General features: G+C 40.9%; 1 pseudogene; it reads right to left on the reverse strand.

Annotated features, from left to right (window-relative positions):
• Positions 1-6,410: 6,410 nt before the first annotated feature.
• Positions 6,411-7,977, reverse strand: LOC130867800 (histone-binding protein RBBP4-like; annotated as a pseudogene).
• Positions 7,978-8,459: the final 482 nt, after the last annotated feature.

Raw genomic sequence — 8,459 nt, forward strand, 5'->3', positions numbered from 1 at the left:
GGCAGGAGGATCACAGGTCCAAGCTAGCTTTGGCTGCAGAGCACTTTGAGGCCATCCTGAGCTATATAAAACCCTTTCTCATTAAACAAAACCCAATCAGTCCTTCTACAAGAAAGAATGCAGATACCTGTTAGAGCAGATAAACAGTCTTGTGAGAGACATTGTTAGGGGTATCAGTGAAATGTTGAGCTTTTGTGCCTGGTTCCACTGCTGTTGCTTTGACCCGCAGCAAGTTACCCAAGGACTCAGGACCTCATTCGTTTCATCTGTCTACAAGGAGTATGTTAATATAACCCACTGCAGTATTAGCTGTAAGGGCAGGAGAGATGGTTTAGTGGTTAAGAGCACTGGCTGCTCATCCAGAGGTCCTGAGTTCAATTCCCAGCAACCACATGGTGGCTCACAACCATCTATAATGAGATCTGATGCCCTCTTCTGGCCTGCAGGTGTACATGCAGAGCATGCATACATTAAAATATAAACAAATAAAAAATAATCTTTAAAAAAGAAGAGCAGTTGTGAGAATTATAATTAAGACAATACACTTAAAGGGCTTAGAAAGGCCCTGCACATGACAGTAATTTAATAAATATTGTCCAATTAACACAACAAAAGTTTGCAGTTTTCACTACGGAATTCAGGAATTGCATCATGGACCCCATTGTTGCAATTAAGAGGTTGACCTGGCTAGTTTTATGTCAACTTGACACAAGCTAAAGTCCTCAGAGAAGGGAACCTTAACTGAGAGAATGCCTCCATAAAATCTGGCTGTAGGGTGTTGTCTTAATTAGTGATCAGTGCGGGAGGACCCAGCCCATGGTGGGTGGTGCTACCCCTGGGCTGGTGGTCCTGGGTTCTTTAAGAAAGCAGGTTGAGCAAGCCAAGGGAAGCAAGCCAGTAAGCAGCACCCCTCCATGGCCTCTGCATCAGCTCCTGCCTTCAGGATCCTGCCCTGTGTGCATTCCTGTCCTGACTTCCTTCAGTGATGGACAGCAATGTAAAAGTGTAAGCTGAAGAAACCCTTTCCTCCCCCACTTTTCTTGGTCATGGTGTCTCATCACAGCAGTAGTAACCCTAACTAAGAGGGTTATACCTTTAGAACGGGCTTCTAATCCAGGTTACAAAGACGTCGGGATTCCATGAATTATTCTGAGGAAGTTCCTAATCTTCTAACATTACATGCTCAGTTTGTGGGCACATACAGGTGTACTGTTTGTGTCAGATTTGTTCAAAGACTTCCAGTAGTCCAAAATCAGAATTAGAATTAGGCACAGCATGAAATATGTAAACCTACAGCACTATGCTACAGTGGCATGTGTCCATTTGTATCTGTGTATGTTTGTATATATGTATGTATATGTATACATGTGCATGAGTGTGTATACATGTATGTGTAGGAGTGTGCAGAAGACATCAGGTTTTGATATTCTTCACCCACAAAGGAATTTTGAGTCTCACAGGTTTCCTAGCCTGCCTTTGCTTCCCCACAATGCAATCTAGCCCCGATTCCATGTCATGTCTGAGGACCCAGGATGACTGTTTTCTGACTGCTCTGGACCCTGGGGACCACCATGCCTTTGTCTTTGTCCTGGTCTACTTAGAGCCTTTGTGACCCAACAGTCTCATTCTTTGCATGACTTTTCTGCTATTTTCCTTCCCTCTTCTCTGACATTTTTGGCCTGAAGATTAATCTTGTTGAAGGAAAGTTGCCAACCAGAGGATTTCTTTTCCTCTGAGAAATTGCTGTTTCCTTCCCTCACACTGACTAAAAGGTATTTTACTGATCTATCTTCAGCATTTTTGAAAGCTTCAATTCATTCTCAGCTTTAGTCTTCCCCAAATTAATTATTGATTAGGATCCATATCATTGAATGCACGAATGTGTATTTCTTCCCATAGATATCTTCTCTTCTTTTACAATTTGATTAATTCATCTTTTCATTCACTCAGCAGACTCCGTACTTTTTAACCCAGGCCTGTAGTGAAAAAAACAAAACTTCATGGTATTTGTATTCTAGTGAAGGAGACAGAAAACCAGCTCAAGAAAAATAAAAGAGGAAACAAAGATAAAAATGAATGAAGAAAGGATGACCAGGAAAGGAAGACCTAGCCAAGGAGATGACATTTGAGCAAAAGCCTAAAATCTTACATAGACTTGTGGAAAAGGTGTCCAGTCTGAGAGGACAGCAAGTACAAAGGTCCTGAGACAGCAGTAGTTTTGGCACAGTGGGGAACTCTGAATAATCCCATGTGGTTGCATCTGAAGACAGTAGGGGATGGGGTCAGAGCTAGTAGGCTCTGTAGGTAGAGGTGATGCTCTTTGGGTGATGGAGGGTAGTCTTGTGGCTCTAAGCAGTATAGTCAGATGCTAGACATTGGTAATTCATTCTTTTTCTTTCTAGTTTGACTTACATATTTTGCCCATTTAATGTTTCTCATTTGGAATTATTGATTTGTGTGCATGTGAAGTATATGCATGTGTGCACATGTGTTTGTGTGGATGTGCTTGCCAACGTGGGTGTGTATGGAAGCTAGAGATTGTTGTTGGAATGTCTTTGTTAACTGCTTTCCAACTTAACTAAATTTTTTTTCTCACTGAGTCTGGAGCTCACAATTTTGAATAGAAAAGCTAGCCAGAGAGTTCCAGGGTTTTGACTGTCTCTGCCCCCCAATACTAGGGTTACAGGTAGTATCACTATGCTTGCTTTTTTCTGAGAAGACAGGGTTCCTCTGCCTCCTGAGTACTGGGGTTAAAGGTATGCACTACCATACCTGGGGATTTGAACTCAGGTTCTCATGGTCGCTCAGCAAGCACTTTATCCAGTGAACCGTCTCCAAAGTCCCTTATTTAGAACTTTTTTATTGCTTACAACAGGAACATTCACTTTTTCTTGCATTTAGATTTGAACTGTGACATAGGCTGTTCTTGGATTTTGAGTCTGAAACTACATATCAACTCTCCTGGGCCTTCAGCTGATTCAACCGGTAGGATTTGAGACTTTCCAGTTTCCACGAGGACTAATATATATGCATATTTTATAATACATAATGTGCATACATATATATGTAGCATAAAATATATGCTATGTAAATATATTTGTAAATTATTCCTGTTTACCCTGAGATGCTATTTCTGGAGAACCTTGACTAACACAGCCAGCAGAGGGCGATCTTTTATTAAGCTAGGCTTGCTTTCTATGTTTACATGGTTGGAGAGTTTTCTTTAAAATGGAAAATAATTTTTTAATTAATTTTTTTACATATAATATATTTTGATCATTCTCTTTCCCCTCACACAACTCCTTCTAGATACTGCTTACATAGCCACTCAGCATCATGTTCTCTCTTTCTTAAAAAAACAATATAAAACAAATAAGACAAAAATTACCTAATTATAGCAAAGCATAAAATACATGAAAAACACGGAGTCCATTTTGTGTTGGCCAAGTACTCCTGGATATGGAGCATGCCCTGGAGTGTGATTGATATACTCAAGTGTAGTGATAGTTCATTTGTATTTTAATAAATAAAGCTTGGCTGAAAATCAAAGAGTAAAGCAGCCACACTGTCATTTTACAGCCTAGGCAGTGGTGACACACACCTGTAATCCCAGTACTCATACCAGTTGCCCTAGAAACCAGATGGTAGTGGTGCACGCCTTTAATCCCAGAACTAGGGAAGATTATAAGACGGGAGGAGATAGCTCTCAGACACAGTCTCATTCTGAGATTCCTGGAGGCAGGATCTGTTGAAAGGAGCGGTGGGTCGCTTCCCACCACCTTGGCTCCTGGCTAGCTTTACCCGAAATAATTACACGGAAACTGTATTCTTTTAAACACTGCTTGGCCCATTAGCTCTAGCCTCATACTGGCTAATTCTCACATCTTGATTAACCCATTTCTAATAATCTGTGTAGCACCACGAGGTGGTGGCTTACCAGGAAAGATCTTAACCTGTGTCCATCTCAGAGAGGAGAGCTATGGTGACTGATTCACTTCCCTTCTTCCCAGCATTCTGTTCTGTCTACTTCGCCTACCTAATTTTCTGTCCTATCAAAGGGCCAAGGCAGTTTCTTTATTAACCAATGAAATCGACACAAAACAGAAGACTCTCCCATATCAAGGATCACCATTTCAGACTGAGACAGAGGTAAGAGCCTGTAGCTGGCTGCTTTGCTTTTCTGACCTTCAGGTTGAACCCCAATATCTGTCTCTGGGTTTTTATTAATCGTGCTACACTCAAGTGTCAGTCCATTGAATAAAACTGATTTTTCCTCTCTCTGCTTGGTCAGGGGTGGAAATTTGTGCCTACTTCTCCTTTTCCATGCTGGGATTCTGTCTGGCTTGAATTGGTGCAGGCCATGTGCATGTCAAGTCTCTGTGAGTTCGTATGTGCACCAGCCCTAGCTGTGTCAGGACAATGCTGTTTCCTTGGAGTCGTTCACCACCTCAGGCTCTTGCAATCTTCTGTCTCCTCTTCCTCAGAGATCCCTGAACCTTGAGTGGAGAGGGGTGTGAGACACCTCATTTAGAGCTGAGTGCTCCAAAGTCGCCCATGCTCTGCGTAATGTCTAGCTGTAAATCTCTGTGTTAAATAGCATCTATGGAAGGGTGAAGTTTCTTAGATGAGGGTTGAGCAATTAACTTATCTTTTGGTATAGCAATATATCATTATCAATTAGTTTATTGCTATGTTGCTTTAGCACAATATTAGTATTGGGTTTTCCCTTAGGCCCATGACCGATGTAGTCTCAGGAGAACAATCTTTTTAATTCTTGTTTTTTTTTTTATTTGATGATGAAGGCAACACCCAAGAAAGAGAGTAACATTGACATAATGTGAGAACGACATGAGGTCAGTCTAGAGCTGCAGTGAGTGAGGCATTCATTGTGTGCTGCCCGAGATATAGCAAACTGAAGCTTCTAAAAACAACATTCTCCAACACAGCTTCCCTTCCCGAGATTCAAAGGCCATCTTACAACTAGTGGGATAAGTTTTAGATCAAAACTTCAGAAGTCCAATGTCTTTAATACCAATAAAATGGTTAAAATACAGACAGAAACCAACAAGACTGACAATGGACAAGTGTGTATTATGCATGATCTGGCTCTTATATATGTAGACCAAGGTCTAAAAGGACCCCTGCTTTTAACCATTGTTTTCCTCTGCATGGCAGGGGGTGAAGCTTAGGGGTAGCCATAGTTGATTTTTTTACCTTCTCTTTTTGTTTTTCTTGTTTTCTTCTGACATTAAATTTCTTTCTTTCTCTTTTTGGTGGATGCTTTTTCTTTCCAGTTTCCATAAGTCTAACAAACTGGTTCTGATATAACTACAGACTAATGATTAAATATGCAGACTTGTGAGCAGCTTCTTAATTCCACTTCATTTTTATTGAGGGAACATTCTGTGCTTCACACTTTTCATTCTTAGAGGGCAACACAAATCTATTTCGTATAATTGTTAAGATAGGGCAAAGAGCAAATATATGTAAACCTTTCCATCAAAGACTAACACAACAAGCACTTAACTAGTCATACCTAAAGACATAAATATATTCATACACACATATAATATATATGAACATGTGAATGCCCACAGAGACCAGAGGAGGTGTCAAATCCCCTGCCTGGAGCTGAAGTTATTGGTGGTTGTGAACCATTAGATGTGAGTGCTGGGAACCAAACTCAGATTGCCTACAAGAACAGCAAGTGCTTTTAAACATTGAGCCATCATCTCTCTAGTCCCAGATGGATATAATTTTTTCTTTATAGAAAAGCACTTTCTTCCATTCTAAGCACTCACACAGTTATCATGGAGAGTAGTAACAGTCCTGATGGTGAGACAGGTCAACCAAAATGGAGACGGCTTCCAACTATGGTGGTCAAGGACTAACTCCTAAAAAAGCAACTCTTAAGGATTAATTTAATTTTAAAAACAAATACAAACTAGCAATTCACTCTTTCTCAACTTGACAGTTCACCAGTGGTCTGACTGTCAGTTAAAAACATACATCTCACAACTTGGTGGTCCCAAGTTCAAAAAACAAAAACAAAAAAACCGCACAACAAAAGCCAAGTGAAGTAGGTATCTGAGCCAAGAGTATAAATATTGCAAGATGTCATTTTTATTCCTGAATAAAATTTATTCATTTATAAATTTATAAATTTTTCCTCAGGAATTTTCCAGTAACAAACCCAGGTCCAAAGTAGCTTCAGAAATGGGGCATATTATGTATGATTATTTTTCTTCTTAAGCTATATCCCAAAATTTTCATGTTCTCAAGAAAGTGACTAGAGTGGATAAGGAATAAGTGAAGTAGGTATTCAAGCCAGGAGTATAAATATTGCAAGATGTCATCTTACAATATTTATAGAAAAATAATCACACATAACTCCCATTTCTGGAGCCACCCCAGACCTGGGTTTGTCACTAGAAAACTCCTGAAGAAAAATTTAAATATAAGTCTGTGGCTTTGTTGAATTAAGCCCCCCAGTTAAAGATTTAGAAAACACCCATGGTTTGGGCTAATAGTTTTGTTGGTGGCACCTATTGTAGCCGGATAGCTGAACAAAGTCTGTGTCTCAAACCAGTGTTAAATCCATCTCAGGGTTCAGAAGAAAACAAGGGGAGTCTAAATCACAAGTGCAGACATGTCTAGGATCCTTGTCCTTCCGGATCCACACTTCCTTCAGGGTCTTCATCATTGTAAATGTTCTCTGCCATCTGCCACACTTGCATGATATTGTCTTCTGATACAGAACAAATCACCCAAGGTTCATTGGGATTCCAGGAGAAATCAGATATCTTGGCAGTATGACCACCATGAATAAACAGCAACTCTGGTGGGCCATCTTCTGCATCTTCTGGTGACTGTTCTTCTCCAATTTTACTTAAATCCCACACATTCAACCTACGATCAGTACCGCCAAAATAGTCTCATTGTGAGGTGACCACTGAACTTGGAATATTTCATCCTTATGTGATTCAAAGGAATGCAACTTGAGTTTCAGATTTCTCAGATCCCACAAGGCAACAGTCTTGTCAGCTGATCCTGTGGCAAGAATGAACTCACTGTAAGGATTGAAAGACAGGCAGTTCACTTCAGCAGTGTGAGCATCGACTGAGTGGCTTGGCTTGGGAGTACTGTTTGAACGAGTATCTCAAATCATAAGTTTCTGGTCATCAGCAACTGACCCAAACAGAGACTCATGGAGCAGATATCAGGAAACGTCCTCTACTACTGCTGTATGCCCCGTGAAGATGGTCTTTGCATCCACCACTTTTCCTTCCTTTGGAACTGCACTGATGTCCCACAGGCAGATGGTATGGTCATCTGAAGCACTGAGTAAGTGCCCGCTGAGATTTGGATTCCAAGAAAGACCATAACCTTCTTTCTGATGTCCACGGAGATGCAAATCTGGGTTGCACTCTCCAGAAGGGTCTGGTTTAGAAGGATGCTTTGTGTAGTCAAAAACAAGCACATCACTGGATGGAGTCTTTGTTGCAATGATGCAAGGGTTCTGGGGCATGTACCGAGCCCTGTTTACTTCTCCTTCATGGTTGATCTTGATTTCTATTTCAATTTTCCCACTGACAGAGCCAAACCCTCCAAATTCTCCTTTCTCACTGTCATAGTGTGAAGCATCAAACTGAGCATCATCATTAGGGAGCTGGACACTGGCTATCACCAGGTGGTTTTGTTCATCCAATGTGTGTGTTCCCAGGACAAGTCGATGAATGCTGAAATCTTTCCCCTCAGGCCTGGTAACATCTGGAAGCCACTGGGCAGTTAAACTGGGCCACTCCAGGGCATGGGTCATCACCAAATCATAAAGAAAAGGGGTGTTTTTCTTCCATATTTTGTACTCCTCGTTGATCACACGTTCTTCCACCGCGTCGTCAAAGGCAGCTTCCTTGTCAGCCATGGCGGTAGGAGAGCCGGGAGGGGCTGGGGGGGGGATCCTGGGGTCGTGCGTTGCAGGAGAGACGGGGAGGCGACGAGCCGGATATAATTTTTAAAAAGGAAATAGCTGTTGTTATTGTGAAATAGTTGAAACTGTAACTCATTGCTTGTGGAAATGTAAAATGACATGGTGGTGCCTCTCTGACAGGTATACTTCCAAGTGTATAGCCAAAATAATCAAGAGCAGGTTTTCAAAGAGATTTGGACATACATGTTCCTAACACATTACTCACACTAAAGTTTCAAGCACTTCAAGCATCTGTTGATGGATGAGTAAATAGCATATAGTCTTATCTATCCATACAATGGAGTATTATTCATCTATAGAAGGCTATGTAGCCACTGAAGGAGACAGACTTCCAGGAACCTTATCGGCAAACCACAAACCTCATGTTAAAATATAAAATAATAGAAATGGGCTAATTTAAAATGTAACAGTTAATTAATGAGAATCTTGAGCTAATAGGCTGAGCAGTGTTTTAATTAATATAGTTTCT

The sequence above is a fragment of the Chionomys nivalis genome, chromosome X (genome assembly GCF_950005125.1).
Source record: "Chionomys nivalis chromosome X, mChiNiv1.1, whole genome shotgun sequence".
In the NCBI taxonomy this organism is placed as follows: Eukaryota; Metazoa; Chordata; class Mammalia; order Rodentia; family Cricetidae; genus Chionomys; species Chionomys nivalis.